The sequence below is a fragment of the Ranitomeya imitator genome, chromosome 1, assembly GCF_032444005.1.
Source record: "Ranitomeya imitator isolate aRanImi1 chromosome 1, aRanImi1.pri, whole genome shotgun sequence".
In the NCBI taxonomy this organism is placed as follows: domain Eukaryota; kingdom Metazoa; phylum Chordata; class Amphibia; order Anura; family Dendrobatidae; genus Ranitomeya; species Ranitomeya imitator.
In genome coordinates, this window is record NC_091282.1 from 497,426,846 (window position 1) to 497,445,693 (window position 18,848).

Here is an 18,848-nt window from a genome sequence, read left to right on the forward strand (position 1 = left end):
ATGATTTTACCACCAATCAGAAGTAGTGTTTGCCGCGCTATCATGCAGATGACAGCACGAAAAATACCCGGTGTTCAGGGGGCCGAATCCAAACAGTAACATAGACTTCCTGGTGAAGTCCGTGTTCAGTGTTTGTGCCCGAACAGTAGGAATTCAGTACAAACGGCGAACTTTACTGTTCGGGTTCACCCATCTCTAGCCATGATATCTCTGGAGAACTGCTGATGGATGTGCCATAGATGAGGAGATGCTGACATCTGCTGGCCAGCCGAAATCAAGAGGAACCAAAGTGTGCTGGATGATTTGCAGCAGGAGAGACCTTGCTGGACTGGATCATGTGACCCATAGGAAGGACTTCCCTGGTATAAAAGCCCGGTGCACCCAACCACAAAGAGATTTGGCACCAGGAAAAGGGGTGGCAGACATGCTCCAGAAAAACCGCTGAGACCAGCCAGGCCTCAGCAGGGAGTCTACGCCACCCAGGTGCCGGTCACCACCTGGCAATGTTCGGATCCCCAGAAGATATCCCTAAGTATGGCTTACACTGGTCAGAGCCAGAATCTGCACCCTGTGCTGGTCAAGCCTCCAAGGTCTGATTGCGCCTGTCAAGAGCTGAGGCCTAGTCCTCTCCACCCTGATCCTGAGAGACTTGCACTGATGGTCAAGCCAAGAAAAGCCATGTGGAGACTGCGACCATAGAGGCATGCCTACGATTGTGAAGTAACAGTTCGTGTAAGCAGGGCTGTCACTTCCAGCTATCACCTACGGTATCAGAGTCGGCTGGGATTAGGAGTACAAGTTGGGAGCGGACCAGTTGGTGCGTGGAAGGCTCAACAGGCTTTAATAGACTACGCCAGGAAGAGAGTAAAGGCCTAGCGGAAAAACCTAGTGACCCCTTCTAGGGCCAGAGCTTTGAGTGTGAACTCGTGTGGTGACTCTCAAGACTCTGCGCACCACTTTTGTGAAAAAGACACTAGCACTAAATGGTGAAACACTCTCTTGGTTATTCTAAACCTGTTGTTATCCCTTTTGCTGTTAAATTGCTGCATAGTTACTAACACTAATTATTTAAAGTTACTGCTGTATAGAAACAGCATTTTATCAGCCCCTAATTGGTCCTACCTCATGATCTCTGCTCATTGCATTAGACACCTGCATTATAATACTGTACAGTTATGGCAGAAGTGTCAAATACAGATATGAGCTGAAGGCTGAGTTATTATCAATAATGGAGAAAACTACCATTTCTCTAAGTTGTGCAGAAACTTTGTTGCTTTTGTATCCCAATATGACCATACAGCAGTTATGATATAGAAGTATCCAAGCGAAAGTATCCTCTTGCAGAGTGATGTGATGAAGAATTATGTCAGTGAGTTTGATTTCCTGGACTAAATTAGCTTGCTTTACCTCTTTTGATCCCTTGCTCCCAAAGAGAAAGCTGTCAACTGACACATCGACCGGCGTCTTATGCTAGGGAGATTAATGTGACTGGCAGTCTGCAATCGGACATGCGCTATCAACATCTCTCCCAACCATCAGTCGACTGATCTCCCCATACATATTACACCAATAATGACAAGTTTGTCTGACATTAGCCTAATACGTATTGGGGCTATAAGGCTGTGAGACAATTAGTGTCATCCTCCGGAGACTCCCTGCATTATAAACATCGATCTAGACTGCACAAAAGGTATGTGCGTTATGGTAGATCACCTCACTCGGCTGCACACTGAGGTAGTCATGGGAACACTGCGTCTTTAAGGATGGACTTGTTTTAGTAGTTACAGCATAAACCAAGTTTTAAGCACAAAATAAACACAGCCCTCTGGACAAAACAGCAAAACAAAACAATGCAGTAGCACTATGTGCAGTTCTTGCATCAGTGGGGGTCAGCCCACTCAGGGTTAGCAATATACTTTAACAGGCACAATATGCACAAACACTGTCCTGGAGTCTTCCTCTCCAGGCACTCAACAACCCTGACTGTCCCTGAGGTTCAACCATTTACATCCAGACCATGTTTCTCCTCACCCATGTGACTGGTCACATGACTGTGACATCACACAGGTCCTGTCAGCACATGGCAATGCCAGCTCTGCAGGTGGAGATAAGGTGGACATTCTCCCACCAGCTCTATGAATGTTCACATAAAACAAACCCATTTATGCAACTTTAGCTTAAGCCTCACAACACTTTAGAATGCTGGAGGAAAATACTCTGGCTTTATATCACTGACACCATTAAGCAAAGTGACACATATATCCCCTCCAATAGTATATCCGAAATATGTGCAATGCAATGTATGTGTATATATGTGTGTCATATGTCCAATGGATATGTGTATGTATGCTAGAGTCATATGCATAATGCCTGTGTATTTATGTATGTACTAGATGGTGGCCCGATTCTAACGCATCGGGTATTCTAGAATATGCATGTCCACGTAGTATATTGCACAGCCCACGTAGTATATTGGCCAGCCACGTAGTATATTGCTCAACCACGTAGTATATTTCCCAGCCACGTAGTATATTGCCCAGCTACGTAGTATATTGCCCAGCGACGTAGTATATTGCCCAGCCATGTGGTATATTGCCCAGCCACGTAGTATATTGCCTAGCCACGTAGTATATTGCCCAGTCATGTAGTATATTGCTCAGCTACGTAGTATATTGCCCAGTGATGTAGTATATTGCCCAGCTACATAGTATATTGCCCAGCCACGTAGTATATTGCCCAGTCACGTAGTATATTGCCCAGTCACGTAGTATATTTCCCAGTCACATAGTATATTGCCCAGTCACGTAGTATATTGCCCATTGACATAGTATATTGCTCAGCCACGTAGTATATTGCACAGTGACGTAGTATACAGCACAGAGCCACGTAGTATACAGCACAGACACGTAGTATACTGCCCAGTCACGTTGTATACTGTCCAGTGACATAGTATATTGCCCAGCCATGTAGTATATTGCGCAGCGATGTAGTATACAGCACAGAGCCACGTAGTATACAGCACAGACACGTAGTATACTGCCTAGTCACATAGTATATTGGCCAGTCACGTAGTATATTGCCCAGCTACGTAGTATATTGCCCAGCCATGTATGTAACAGGTTAAAAAATAAAAAAATAAACATATACTCACCTTCCGATGGCCCTTTGTAGTCCTGTCGCCTGTGTGCGGTGCACGCGGCAGCTTCCGGTCCCAGGGTTGGTATGAGCGCAGGACCTGTGATGACGTCACGGTCACATGACCATGACATCATGACAGGTCCTTCTCGCATAGCATCCTTAGCACCGGAACCTGCCGCTTGCATTGCCGAGGACAGGACGCGACGTCGGAGGGTGAGAATAACTTTTTATTATTATTATTATTATTATTTGTAACATTAGATCTTTTTACTATTGATGCTGCATATGCAAAAAAAGTTGGTCACCCAGGGTTAATAGCTCCGTAACCGGAGTGCGTTACACCGCGCTCCGGTAACGCTGGCATTAACCCTGTGTGAGGGATGACTGGAGGGGAGTATGGAGCGGGCACTGACTGTGGGGAGGAAAGAGCGGCCATATTGCCACTGGACTGTGGCCGTTGCTGATTGGTTGTGGCAATGATCATGGGCGTTTTGCTATGACCAATCAGCGACTTGGATTCCATGACAGACAGGGGCCGCGACCAATGAATATCCGTGACAGACAGACAGAAAGACAGAAGGACAAACAGAAAGACGGAAGTGACCCTTAGACAATTATATAGTAGATGTGTGTGATATGTGCATGTGTACACAGTTAGGTCCAGGAATATTTGGACAGTGACTGAATCTTCATGATTTGAGCTCTGCATGCCATTAATTTGATTTAAAATGAAACAACTCAGATGCAATTGAGAATGTGGTGTGATTTGGATCATGATCAGTCCCAAGCCTTCTTCATACTTTCTTCTTCCCATCATTCTAGTACAGGTTGATCTTAGTTTTATCTGTCCAAAGAATGCTATTCCAGAACGGGTCTGACTTCTTTAGATGTTTTTGGTATAGTCTAATCTGGCTTTTCTATTTTTAAGGTGGATTAATGGTTTGCATTTTACGGTGAACCTTCTGTATTTACTCTCATGAAATATTCTCTTTTTGGTAGACTTAAGATACTGAGACACCTACTTCCTAGAGAGTGTTCTTCACTTGGGTGGACGTAGTGAAGAGGTTTTTTGTCACCATGGAAAGGATTCCGCAATCACCCAACACTGTTGTTTTCTGTGGACATCCAGGTCTTTTAAGTTCCCATGCTCACCACTGCGATCTCTCTGATGGATTTCTTCTTTTTTTCAGCCTAATAATGGCCTGTTTCTCTTCCATTGAGAGATTCTTTGACCGCATGTTGTGGGTTCACAGCAACAGCTTCCAAAAGAAAATCCTACACCTGAAATCAGTTCCAGACCGTTTACCTTTTCAGATAATTGTCCAATTACTTTTACTTTCCCTAACTGTGCTCAATCAGATGCACAGACTACAGTGGAAATTATTATCATTTATATTGAACAAGTGCTATCTGTGGTTTTCACAGTTGTGTCTTATCCTCTGGTCACCTCCAGAGCTGCAGTCACTATTCTGCTGTTACATCAGGTCTTATCCTCCAGTCACCTCCAGAGCTGCACTCACTATTCTGCTGCTATTCTGTATTCTATGTAGCTGTGCACATATGTCTGATTTTTTTCTCGGACAAATTGGTCCAAGGAAAATATCGGAGACATATCCAATATTGATCCATGTTTCGGATCCAAATCGGTAATGCGAGATCATGGGTCTGTGACAAAAAAATAGGACCAGACTCGGATGACATCTGAGTGTGATCTTATTTTTATGCACTCACAAAGAGGAGAAAGTAGAAAAACTTTTATTTTCTCTCCACATCTGAGAAAAACTGAATGACACTTGGACCACTCTCTGATCAAACTCTGATCAAAGACTGATCATGATAATTGGACCTTTATTCGGATGTGGTGAAAACTGTTGTTTGACCCTACCCCTACAAATATATTTACTAAACAGCTACAGTGTACAGACAGCTGTCACATTACCGGCCAGCGATACAACTAGTGATGAGCGAATATACTCGCTACTCAAGATTTCTCGAGCACGCTTGGGTGACCTCCAAGTATTTGTAAGTACTCGGAGATATAGTTTTCCTCACCTCAGCTGAATGATTTACATCTGTTAGCCAGCTTGATTACATGTGGGGATTCCCTAGCAACCAGGCAACCCCCGCATGTACTTATGCTGGCTAACAGATGTAAATCATTCAGCTGCAGCGATGAAAACTAAATCTACGAGCACTAAAAAATACTCGGAGGACACCCGAGCGTACTCGAGAAATCTCGAGTAACGAGTATATTCGCTCATCACTAGATACAACCCCTCTGCCAATAAGGACAGTAACATCTTTTTTAACTTTCTTTATTATTTAGACAAACAGTAGCCTCAGAAACTTTTCTTCACTCTCCTGAAATATTGGTTCAGGAATCTCTTCGGTTACCTTGGCTGAGTAAGAATTTTCTGCAACACCCATTATTTTGTACGCACTGAATCTCTTTTCATGGTCTATAACTGGCATATTTGTATAATTTTTAATCATACAGCTATTTGTAGTCTTAGTTCACACTTAAGGTTTTTGTTTGTTAATTAATCTATTACGAATGATGGGCCACAATGACTATAATTGGCTACTTACGGGTACCATCAGAGTATTTTTAAGAGCAGAAATTAGGCTGCTGACTGAAGGTTCTTATCGTGAAAATATTGGCTTGGAGAAGATTTCCTGGCACTGGTGTGCTTAAAGTGCTTGGCCCTTTTAAAAAAAACTTTTGCCTCTAGGTTCAGCTACTAATAAAAATAAACAAACTGAGCTTTACTTACCTTCCAGGGTTCAGTATTGTGTCTTCACGGCTTCCAATGTGTCTTCTGTTTGGCTGCTGCAATAATGTTACATCAACAGCACTGCAGCCAATCAATGAACTCAGGGACTAATGCCGTCTACGTCAGAAGATCTGCTGAGCACCCTGATTGGCTTTAGTGATGCAAACGTAACATCAGCACTGCAAACAACAAAGTTTGGAGCAGCAGCACAGAGCCGGCGCTGGACCCAGAAGCGATAAGAATTTGCTTTTTCACTATTAACACAGTTTATAACGTAAAGTTTTCTGAAAGGGGATAACCCTTTGAAGCAAGGTCAGTGATTTGTACAGTGATATATAAAATCTTCATACAAAAGCCTCAAGAATTCATGAACAGTTTAACTACATTTTGAACCTAAGTATAAAATGCTCCATGGGAGATCACGGAATAAATATTTCATGCATGAATTGCAGTCAGCACAATCTTGGCTTAAAAGCATCCCAGAAGCTGAGATTTTCACTTTTTTTTGTACAACTAGTAAAATTTAAGTCAACAGTTTCAACAAAGATTTTCAGAGAATATATTTATTTATGTCTGATGCTACCCTTGTGAATTCCCATTGTAAACCAAATGTCTACTATGGTCAATTAAGCAATCAATATCCTGGAGGAAGAATACCCACATGAGCACTACGTATGAAAGACAAACATGGTTTATAACATAGGAAGAAGCTGTGACCACAGCAACACCAACCGCTCCCTCTTTGTACCAAGAGGTTTCACTTATAAATCCTAGAGTGAACAGAACATGGGAGAAAATTGATAATAATTATGCTGAACACTTGAAAAGCAATTACAGCAAGCTATTGTCAATGATCATACAGATGATAAACTGTTAATTATTGGAATCTACAGCAGATATCATGCAAATCTATGTGCATGCTGAAAATGGCAAAGGAGCAATCAGTCAATCAGGAGAAGGCGGTACTGGGCGGAGAATCGAGGCTTCAGATCTACCATAGTCCTTCAGCTTAATTTGCATATCTATTCCAATGCTGATTTCTCTGTAATGGGGGAATGGACTGGTCATGGTAAGGTATTTCTGAACATATCTTTGAAAGAGCTAAATGCGCATATAAATAGCTTATGGTGTGAAATCCTACTGAAAGGTCCTCTTTATAAGGTACAGTCATGGCCACAAGTATTGACACCCCTGCAATTCTGTCAGATAATACTCATTTTCTTCCTGAAAATGATTGCAAACACAAATTATTTGGTATTATTATCTTCATTTAATTTGTCTTAAATGAAAAAACACAAAAGAGAATGAAGCAAAAAGAAAAACATTGATCATTTCACACAAAACTCCAAAAATGGGCCAGACAAAAGTATTGGCACCCTCAGCCTAATACTTGGTTGCACAACCTTTAGCCAAAATAACTGCGACCAACCGCTTCCGGTAACCATCAATTAGTTTCTTACAATGCTCTGCTGGAATTTTAGACCATTCTTCTTTGGCAAACTGCTCCAGGTCCCTGATATTTGAAGGGTGCCTTCTCCAAATTGCCATTTTTAGATCGCTCCACAGGTGTTCTATGGGATTCAGGTCTGGACTCATTGCTGGCCACCTTAGAAGTCTCCAGTGCTTTCTCTCAAACCATTTTCTAGTGCTTTTTGAAGTGTGTTTTGGGTCATTTACTTGCTGGAAGACCCATGACCTCTGAGGGAGACCCAGCTTTCTCACACTGGGCCCTACATTATGCTGCAAAATTTGTTGGTAGTCTTCAGACTTCACAATGCCATGCACACGGTCAAGCAGTCCAGTGCCAGAGGCAGCAAAGCAACCCCAAAACATCAGGGAACCTCCGGCATGTTTGACTGTAGGGACCGTGTTCTTTTCTTTGAATGCCTCTTTTTTTCTCCTGTAAACTCTATGTTGATGCCTTTGCCCAAAAAGCTCTACTTTTGTCTCATGTGACCAGAGAACATTCTTCCAAAACGTTTTAGGCTTTTTCAGGTAAGTTTTGGCAAACTCCAGCCTGGCTTTTTTATGTCTCGGGGTAAGAAGTGGGGTCTTCCTGGGTCTCCTACCATACAGTCCCTTTTCATTCAGATGCCAACTGATTGTACGGGTTGACACTGTTGTACCCTCGGACTGCAGGGCAGCTTGAACTTGTTTGGATGTTAGTCGAGGTTCTTTATCCAACATCCGCACAATCTTGCGTTGAAATCTCTTGTCAATTTTTCTTTTTCGTCCACATCTAGGGAGGTTAGCCACAGTGCCATGGGCCTTAAACTTCTTGATGACACTGCGCACGGTAGGCACAGGAACATTCAGGTCTTTGGAGATGGACTTGTAGCCTTGAGATTGCTCATGCTTCCTCACAATTTGGTTTCTCAAGTCCTCAGACAGTTCTTTGGTCTTCTTTCTTTTCTCCATGCTCAATGTGGTACACATAAGAACACAGGACAGAGGTTGAGTCAACTTTAATCCATGTCAACTGACTGCAAGTGTGATCTAGTTATTGCCAACACCTGTTAGGTGCCACATGTAAGTTACAGGTGCTGTTAATTACACAAATTGGAGAAGCATCACATGATTTTTCGAACAGTGCCAATACTTTTGTCCACCCCCTTTTTTATGTTTGGTGTGGAATTATATCCAATTTGGCTTAAGGACAATTATTTTTGTGTTTTTTCATTTAAGACAAATTAAATGAAGATAATAATACCAAATAATTTGTGTTTGCAATCATTTTCAGGAAGAAAATGAGTATTATCTGACAGAATTGCAGGGGTGTTAATACTTTTGGCCATGACTGTATGATAAAATCTCTGTAAATATCTCATATATTTTTGCCATGGTATTAGTCACAATATTTTTGTGAATATCAGTAATTAAAGTTAAAGGGGCTGTTTGAGGATATTCTTTTGTAATCTACATGTTCTTTTCACCTTCCCCTTCGATCCTGCACTGACTCTCTGGTCTGGGAAAAATAAAACTACCAACATAACAGAGGTTTGTGGGGAGAAATTGTCTAAATCTCCTCCAAGCTTATGCGCAGGACTAATCAACAAATACTGGACACATTTAGATGTATTTATTGCAGCACAAGCAGTCACAACATTTCTATAGGATTATGGTCAGGACTTTGACTTGGCCATTTCAAAATGTTAGCTTTTTTCTTCTTTAACCATTCTTTTCTAGAATGATTTGTGTGTTTTAGGTCATTGTCTTGCTACATGACCTAAGTTTTGAGCTGTAGTTCAAGGACAGATGTCCTAACATTTTCCTTCAGAATTTAATACTACTACCACCATCTAATCTCACACATGTATGAGGGCTTATGCTATAATGCTATAATGCATTGGTTTTCTTTACCCAAATATAATGCTTCTCATTGAAAGTAAAAGCTCTCTCTTGGTCTCATTTGTCCACAAAACATTGTTCCAATTATGTCCTGGCTTGTCGAGTTGATCTTTAGCAAACAGCAGATAGGGACAATTCTTCTTTTTGGAGAGCAGTGGATTTCTCCTTGCAATCCTGCCATGCACCCTACTGTTGTTCAGTGTCATCTGGATTGTGGACTCATCAACTTTAACATTGGCTAATGTCAGAGGGGCCTTTAGTAGCTTGGAGGTTACCTTGGGTTCCTTTATGACCTCTTAGGCTATAAGTATTGCACTTTGTTGGTCGAACACTCCTGGGGAGGGTGGTAAAGGTTTTGAATTTCTTCAATTTGTGTACAATCTGACTAATCATTGGTAAAGTCCGTACTCTGTAAACTGTAAAGAACCCATTCCTATTTATCTGCTGGAATCACCTTTCTTCCACCCGTAATGAGCACCCCCTGATCTTTTGTAAGGTCTTTGGAAGGAATAAGTCATGTGCCAGTCCTTTGTGCTGACCACACATATATTTATACATATAAATGAGATCTCCTCTGAGGCTTCTTTTTTCTAAGAAAAACAAGGCCAACTTTTCCAATCTCCCATCATAAAACAGGCCAGCCATCCCTTGTAATAATCTAGTTGTCTGCTTTTGAACTGACTCTAACTTATGAACATCCTTTCTATAATGTGGAGCCCAAAACAGGATCCCATATTCTAGATGTGGCCTCACAAGTGATTTATAAAGGGGTAACAATATGTTGGGATCACAGGATTTTATGTCTTTTTTAATACACCCTAAAATCTTGTTTGCTTTTGCAGCTGCTGCTTGACATTGAGTATTGCTGCTCAGCTTACTTGTAACCAGAATAACCAAGTCCTCCTCCTGTTCTGTAGTCCTGAGTATACTCCCATTTAATGTATATGCAGCAATAGGATTACTCCGTCTTGGTTGCATTAGGGTACCGTCACACAGTGGCATTTTGATCGCTACAACGGCACGATTCGTGACATTCCAGCGATATATCTGTGATGTTCCAGCGATCTCGCTGTGTCTGACACGCTCCTGCGATCAGGGACCCCGCTGAGAATCGTACGTCGTAGCAGATCATTTGAAACTTTCTTTCGTCGTCTAGTGTCCCGCTGTGGCGGCATGATCGCATGGTGTAACAAAGGTGTGCACGATATTGTATACGATGTGCGCATAGTAACCAACGGCTTCTACATCGCACATACGTCATGACATTATCGCTCCAGCGTCATACATTGCAAAGTGTGACAGCAGTCTTCGACGCTGGAGCGATATTGTTACGATGCTGGAGTGTCACGGATCGTGCCGTCATAGCGATCAAAATGCCACTGTGTGACGGTACCCTTACTCTACATTTATCAACATTAAACCTCATTTCAATCTCATTTGCCAAGTGAATGCCTATTTGAACATCTTATCCTCATCATTTTGTAACATTGTACTGTCAAGGTCAGTTTTTAATGTCCTACATAGTTTGGTGTTGTCAGCAAACGCTGACACTTTACTCTCAATCTCATCTACAAGGTCATTAATAGAGATTAAAAAGAATTGGTTCTAGCACAGATCCCTGCTGTCCCCACTGCTGGCTATATCCCATTTAGAGAACATATCATTTATGACGATTGTTTGTTTCCTGTCATTTAGCCAATTCATTATCCATCTGCATATAGTTTCCCCCAGTCCTTGCTTCTGAAGCTTCCATATAGGCTGTCATGTGGTACAGTATGAAATGCCTTTGCAAAGTCCAGATAATACACATCAGCCAGATTACCAACAGCCAGATTCGCACTTACCTCCTCATAGAAACCCAACATGTTGGTTAGACATGTGTTGTGAGTTCTGTTTTTGGGCTCCCTCTGGTGGTTACTGATGGTACTGGGTGATTTGTGTTCTGCTTTCTCTGGTGTCCACCTGTTCTATTAGCATTTGGGAGTTTCCTATTTAACCGGGCTTTCTTGTCATTTCCCCGCCGGCTATCAAGGTTATCAGAGTGTTTTGTTACCTCAGCTTCTGGCTTCAGTAATCTTCAGGACAAGCTAAGTTTTTGATTTTCTTGTTCCACGTTTTGCTTTATTTTTGTCTTGTCCAGCTTGCATATAATTGTTTCTTTGCTGCTGGTTGCTCTAGTGGGCTGTAATTGCTCCTCATGTTCCATGAGTTGGAACATGAGTTCAAGTAATTACAGGATGGTTTTTTGAAGGGTTTTTTGCTGACCGCGCAGTTTACTTTTGTATCCTCTGCTATCTAGTTTTAGCGGGCCTCATTTTGCTGAATCTGTTTTCATACTGTGTATGTGCCTTCCTCTCATTTCACCGTCATTATATGTGGGGGGCTGCTATTTCTGTGGGGTATTTCTCTGGAGGCAAGAGAGGTCTGTGTTTCTTCTAATAGGGGAAGTTAGATCTTCGGCTGGTGCGAGACGTCTAGGACCAACGTAGGCACTTTCCCCGGCTATTGTTATTTGTGTGTTCAGGTTTAGGGTCGCGGTCAGCTCAGGTTCCATCGCCCTAGAGCTCGTTGGTGCTTGTCCTTTTGTGATTCCCTGACATTGAAATCATGACAGACATGACCTATCTTTCATGAATCCATGCTGGCTGTCAATTAATATATTATGATCTGCAATATATTTTTGCCGATCATCTCTTATGATCAAAAACTTAGCACACTACTGATGTCAGGCTTATCAGATGGTTGTTGCCTGGCTCCACCTTTTTACCTTTCTTAAATATCGGTAACACATCAGCCACCCTCCAATCCTGTGGCACCACCCCTGTTACAAGAGGGTCTAAGAATATAAGATACAGCGGTCTGTCAATTACTGAGCTCAATTCCCTCAGTATCTCTGGATGAATGCATACAAGTTTTGTGAAAATCAGACTTTGATAAATCTCTCCATTCATGCCTGATTGTCATTCTATTAATTTAAAACACCACACTTATATTTCAGTGTCAAACTATCTGCTAATTGTAAAGGTTCACATACTTTTACCTGATTGATTTGTTTGATTTGGTTTTCTTTATATACTGCTAGGACGTATGTGTTTGATGTGGTTTTAGATCAAAATTTTGCTGAAATATGTAAGATTCTGAATGGTTCGTAAACTTTTAAGCATCATTGTAGGTTAGATCCATTATAGTCTATATTATTACTATAATTGCATTCAGTTCTGTCCTGTATGCAGAGATATTAAAGTGAAAATATAACTCATGCATTTGTCAATCTCCTATTCTCAGATAAAAATTGCTTTGGATGAGCACGGAACTACCCTAGCCTGATTTGAAAACCAAATTTATGGACTCATAAAACTTCCTGGTAATAAATAACGGGAAGCAATAAAATAGCAGGAAGGATTGGTGATTCCTCAATTTATAATAACCCAAAGGACTCAGGAGAATGAAAGTATACAGGTTCATTTTCAGAGTTTCCAATATGAATCAACCTAGTTACTAAAAGTTGTAATTTTTTGATGCTGCTGTCAAGTATTTTCCTCTTCTTAGGCATTCGTGAGAGCAAAAGGGATTCTAAAGGTTAACAATATTAGTAAGTCTAAGATATTTTTAGCCCTCATTTATTTTGTAGATCATTTAGAGATCTGATATTTATTTTTCTATAGGTTTCTCTATAAGAAAACAAAAACATTAAAAAATGTATAAAATGCCACACAACAAAAAAGTTTATAAAAAAACATGAAAAGCTTTGCCTTTTTATTTTTAGATGTGGGAATGAAAGCTTTTTACGGTTTAAATAACCGGAGAACCACAGTCTGTAGACCACTGATCTGAACTTTTTAAGCTCCAACAAATAAAAAAAAATGAATTTCTGTTTTTTGAATGGATGGTATTGGATGATACGCAGTTTTTGATTTCCTTACAAGCTGCAATGTGTTTTATTAGAGAAGTAAAGAAAACTATGCGACGTAAGGGTTATTCTACGTGTTCCATTTGTCTTATAACAACTATCTTTATGATCCTTAAAAAATACATGAAGAAATGTTTCACTATTAAGTTGAAGTGAGAGGATCGTGTTTCTGAAGGATACACGCAAACCTCACACAGGGGTAACATAATCTTTAAAAGCATTGTTTAAACTGTAAATTCATTACACCATGCACGTTGTTGAAAGGTTTAAGCTGGCAACTTCATGATATACCTCATTGTGGTTTTCACATAGTGATCAATTAGCTGCTGAACACTAGGTATGGTCTTAAGACAGGTTCTCTTTACGCAATAAGGATTACATTAAATTACTTGTGAGTCCTGCCATTCAGGACAATAACTTCATTTGATGTAAGCACATTCTATTTCGGTTTGCTAAAAGATGCCCATTGACCAAAATTACATAAAATCACCATTGACAAATATCATAGCAACTACCGTATATACTCGAGTATAAGCCGAGATTTTCAGTCCATTTTTGGGGGGGCTGAAAGTCCCCCTCTCGGCTTATACTCGAGTCATACCCAGGGGTCAGCAGGGGAGTGGAGACTGTCTAATAATACTCACCTGCTCCTGGCGCGGCCCCTGCAGCTCCCTGGCTTCCCCGACGCCGGCAGCTTCTTCCTGTACTGAGCGGTCACATGGTACCGCTCATTACAGTAATTAATATGCGGCTCCACCCCCCATAGGAGTGGAGCCACATTCGTTACTGTAATGAGCAGTAACGGTGACCGCTCAGTACAGGAAGAAGCTGCCGGCGCCAGGGACCTGCAGGGACCACGCCAGGAGCAGGTGAGTATAATGAGGAGGGGAGTGCTGTACTGCACGATATTCACCTGCTCCTCGTTCCGAGCGCCGCTCCTTCTTCAGTGTGTTCTGCTGTGACGCTCATGTCAGAGGGCGCAGTGACATGCTTAGTGTGCGCCCTCTGCCTGAACGTCAGTGCAGAAGACGCTGAAGATGGAGCGGCGCCAGAACGAAGTCAGGTGAATATTGAAAGTGCCGGAGGCCTGAGCAGAGGTGAGCATGTGATTTTCTTTTTTATTGCAGCAACAGCAAATGGGGCAAGTGTCTGTATGGAGCATCATATGGGGTCATAACGTTTGTGCAGCACAATATGGGACAAGTGTCTGTATCGGGCCATAACATTTGTGCAGCATTATATGGGGCAAGTGTCTGTATGGGGCCATAAAGTTTTTGCAGCACTGTATGGGCCCAGTGTCTGTATGGGGCCATAACGTTTGTGCAGCACTATATGGGGCAATTGTCTGTATGGGGCCATAACGTTTGTGCAGCACTATATGGGACAAGTGTCTGTATGGGGCCATAACGTTTGTGCAGCACTATATGGGACAAGTGTCTGTATGGGGCCATAATGTTTGTGCAGCATTATATGGGGCAAGTGTCTGTATGGGGCCATAACGTTTGTGCAGCACTATATGGGGAAAGTGTCTGTATGGAGCATCTTGTGGGGCCATAACGTTTGTGCAGCACTATATGGCACAAATATCTTTATGGAGCATCTTATGGGGCCATAATCAACGTTTGTGCAGCATTATATGGGGCAAATGTCTGTATGGAGCATCTTATGGGGCCATAACGTTTGTGCAGCACTATATGGGGCAAATATCTTTATGGAGCATCTTATGGGACCATAATCAACATTTGTACAGCATTATATATTGGGCAAATGTGTCTATGGAGCATCTTATGAGGCCATTATTAACCTTTATGCAGGATTATATGGGGCATATTTTAATATGGAGAATCTTATGGGGCCATCATATACTTTATGGAGCATTATATGGGGCTCCTGATTCAATATGTATATTCAAAAACACTTAACCTACTGATGTCTCAATTAATTTTACTTTTATTGGTATCTATTTTTATTTTTGACATTTACCGGTAGCTGCTGCATTTCCCACCCTAGGCTTATACTCGAGTCATTAAGTTTTCCCAGTTTTTTGTGGCAAAATTAGAGGGGTTGGCTTATACTCGGGTCGGCTTATACTCGAGTATATACAGTAGTTATAGTCCCATCCCAGAGTCTACTGGTCAATGCTGAATCTCTGAAGTTTCAAATCCAATGAAATAGCTAAATGCATTTACTTTTAAATCATGCAACATTTCAGCGAAAACACCATTTGGGAAGAAAACAGGTAAGGGTAGAAGTATCTGGGGACGTGTTGAAGTGTCCTGGGTGGCATCCCCATTTTCCTTGCCCCTTATCGTGGTAATTACTACTGTATATATATATACAGCAGTCTATGGGTTGCCACATAGAGTGGCGGTGAGAGAAGGCTGGACATTCCCTTTAAAAAATACAGTGGCCTTGATACTAAGAGCTCTCCATATTTTTTCATAACTCCCATTAGTCAAACAGCGCAATATTCTTTTGTCCCCAGAGCAGATCCACTTTAGCAAAAGTGCTCCAAATAATGTTGACAATATGAAACAAAAGGGTCGTCTATGAAGTGGGCCCCTCCTTAAATTAAGTGTAAAATTAAAAATCCTTTTACTCATCTCTCACGGTGGCGTCGTTACCATGATGTCAGCATCTGGTCTACCAATGCTCATATAATATTGGTATATCATTGTGAGCTATGCAGCTGATCTGCCGCTGCTGATGGGCTGCAGCATTCACATTTTCCTCGAAACTAAGACATCTTGGGGAGTTAGCTGCAGCACTCATGTGACATAATATCACGTGAGCACAGAGACATCTGGTGCCGACATCAAAGGAATTATGTCAATGAGGGAGGTGAGTATAAGGCTATGTGCACACGTTGCGGAATGGGGTGCAGAATTTTCTGCACAAGATCCTCATCTCCTGGCAGAATCCGCAGGTGCAGATTTGTTGCGGATTTTATGTGGATTTTGTGTTGTTTTTATGCAGAATTGATGCTGATTTTGTGCGGATTTTCTGCGGTTTTTACCACTGCGGATTTCTATAATGGAAGGGTGCAGAAACGCTGCAGATCCGCACAAAAGACGTGACATGCACTTCTTTTAATTCCGCAGAAATTCCGCACTGTTTTTTTTACACCATGTGCACAGGTTTTTTTTTTCTCTATTGATTTACATTGCACTGTAAATCACAGTGCGGATCTGCAGCGTTTCTGCGCGGAAAAAAACGCTGCGGATCCACACTAAATCCACATCGTGTGCACATAGCCTAAAGGTACCGTCACACATAACGATATCGTTAACGATATCGTTGCTTTTTGTGACATAGCAACGATATCGTTAACTAAATCGTTATGTGTGACAGCGACCAACGATCAGGCCTCTGCTGGGAGATCGTTGGTCGCTGGGGAAAGTCCAGCACTTTATTTTGTCGCTGGATCTCCCGCTGACATCGCTGAATCGGCGTGTGTGACGCCGATTCAGCGATGTCTTCACTGGTAACCAGGGTAAACATCGGGTTACTAAGCGCAGGGCCACGCTTAGTAACCCGATGTTTACCCTGGTTACCGTTGTAAATGTAAAAAAACAAACACTACATACTTACATTCCCAGTGTCTGGTCAGGTCCCTCGCCTTCAGCTTCCCGCACTGACTGGTGAGCGCCGGCCAGCCGTAAAGCAGAGCACAGCGGTGACGTCACCGCTGTACTTTACGGCCAGCGCTCAGTCAGTGCTGGAAGCTGAAGGCGAGGGACATGACCAGACACCGGGAATGTAAGTATGTAGTGTTTGTTTTTTTACATTTACAACGGTAACCAGGGTAAACATCAGGTTACTAAGCGCGGCCCTGCGCTTAGTAACCCGATATTTACCCTGGTTACCCGGGGACTTCGGGATCGTTGGTCGCTGGAGAGCTCTCTGTGTGACAGCTCTCCAGCGACCAAACAGCGACGCTGCAGCGATCGACATTTTTTATTTAATTCAGGGAACTATAGAATATAAGAAGACGCTGTCCAGTAGTTGGCAATCCCTCATCCAACTGCTGATCAGGCATAATCTGAAGATGCGTGCCTGTCATCATGCTACAACACTGTAATTGTAGATGTATAGATTTTACAGACATTAACTATTTTCCACTGTGAAGAAAAACAGAAGTCATAAAGCTTATCACATAAAACTACACTTTAAGAATACACAGCCTGCTGTGCTCCAGTCAAATGATTCCATACTGTTTGAGTAGTTACGATGTTGTATGGAGTCCCTGTACATGTGATATTTTTTAGATTTATTCACAGTATAGTCTTCTGACAGGCTTAACCATTTCATCTGCACATAGGGTAAGTTCAGAAAGACAAACAATTGTGGCATTTTGTTATAGTCACACTGAATATATGGGTGAAATGTACAGTATTGGTCCAAGCTAACAAAATAATACTAAGTCTTGTGGAAATATATTGCTTAGGCTGGTTTCACACTAGCGTTTTTGAACGCATGCGTTTTTCTGAAAAAAAACGCATGCGTTTTTTTCCCTATATTTAACATTAAAAACGCGTGCGTTTTTTGATGTCCGCGTTTGTCCGCGTTTTTGAACGCATGCGTTTTTTAACTGCATGCGTTCACTTTCTAAAATGCAACATGTAGTATTTTGCAAAGCGTTTTTTTTTTCCAAAAAAACGCATGCGTTCACATGCGTTTTTTTTTGGAAAAAAATTGCATTGGAGTCAATGAAGACGCATGCGTTTTTTTGGACATGCGTTTGCATGCGTTTTTTTTTGACGCATGCGTTTTTTTTAAGCATGCGTTTTTTTTGGCACCATAGTTAAGATAAGGTTGTCTAGACACTGATAAGGCTCCCCCATAGCTGAAGGGTTATAAAAGGAAGGCTGGGGGAAGTTTCTGGTCACTTCTCATCAGACTCCAAGGAAGACAGCACCCTGCCCGGACGCATTGTTGGACAAGACACAGAGCAATGTGAGTATATCCTTGCCAATGCATTATTCTTCAATTTTTTGGATCTACATGTCCTAATTTTTTCAATGTTTTTCTTTCAACACGCATCAGAATGTCTTCTCCGGTTTCTTCGTCTGATGATGAATTCCAGCCACGGCAATCAGAAGTGGATCACGTGAGCGAGGTAATTTTTTGTTCCGTCAGCTTGGTAAGTATTGACTGTCACATCGACACATGAGGCAATTATATTTTTTTTATTCTATAGAGCACTTCAACTGAGGGACAGAGAGGTACGGAGCAGCGGAGTCAAGGTCCAGGTGGAAGACGGCAGCGGGTATGTATACCAGGCAGACTGTCCTTATTTAAGTTGTCTTTCATATTTCTGCCCTTTCTCATTTTTTTTTTTTTTTTTTAAATGTGGTTGAGCAAACTTAATTTTTTTTAATTAAATTTTAGGTTTCACAACGGGACGATGACCACATCGATAATGACCTGCTAATCACTCTGGTACAGGAGCGAGTCCCGTTGTGGGACAGCCGGGATCAACAGCACTCCGTCAATAGTGTTATCCGTCGTTTGTGGAGTGAGGTGGCCCAAGCGTTGTGGGATGGCTGGGAGAATTCAACGCCACGGGTCCGTAATGCATTTGGTAAGTATTGCACGATAGTGTGAAGAAACAGACCTTGGCCATGCTCTCTTGACTGTGTGTGATGACAGAAACTTTTCGTAGTTTCTGTCATCAC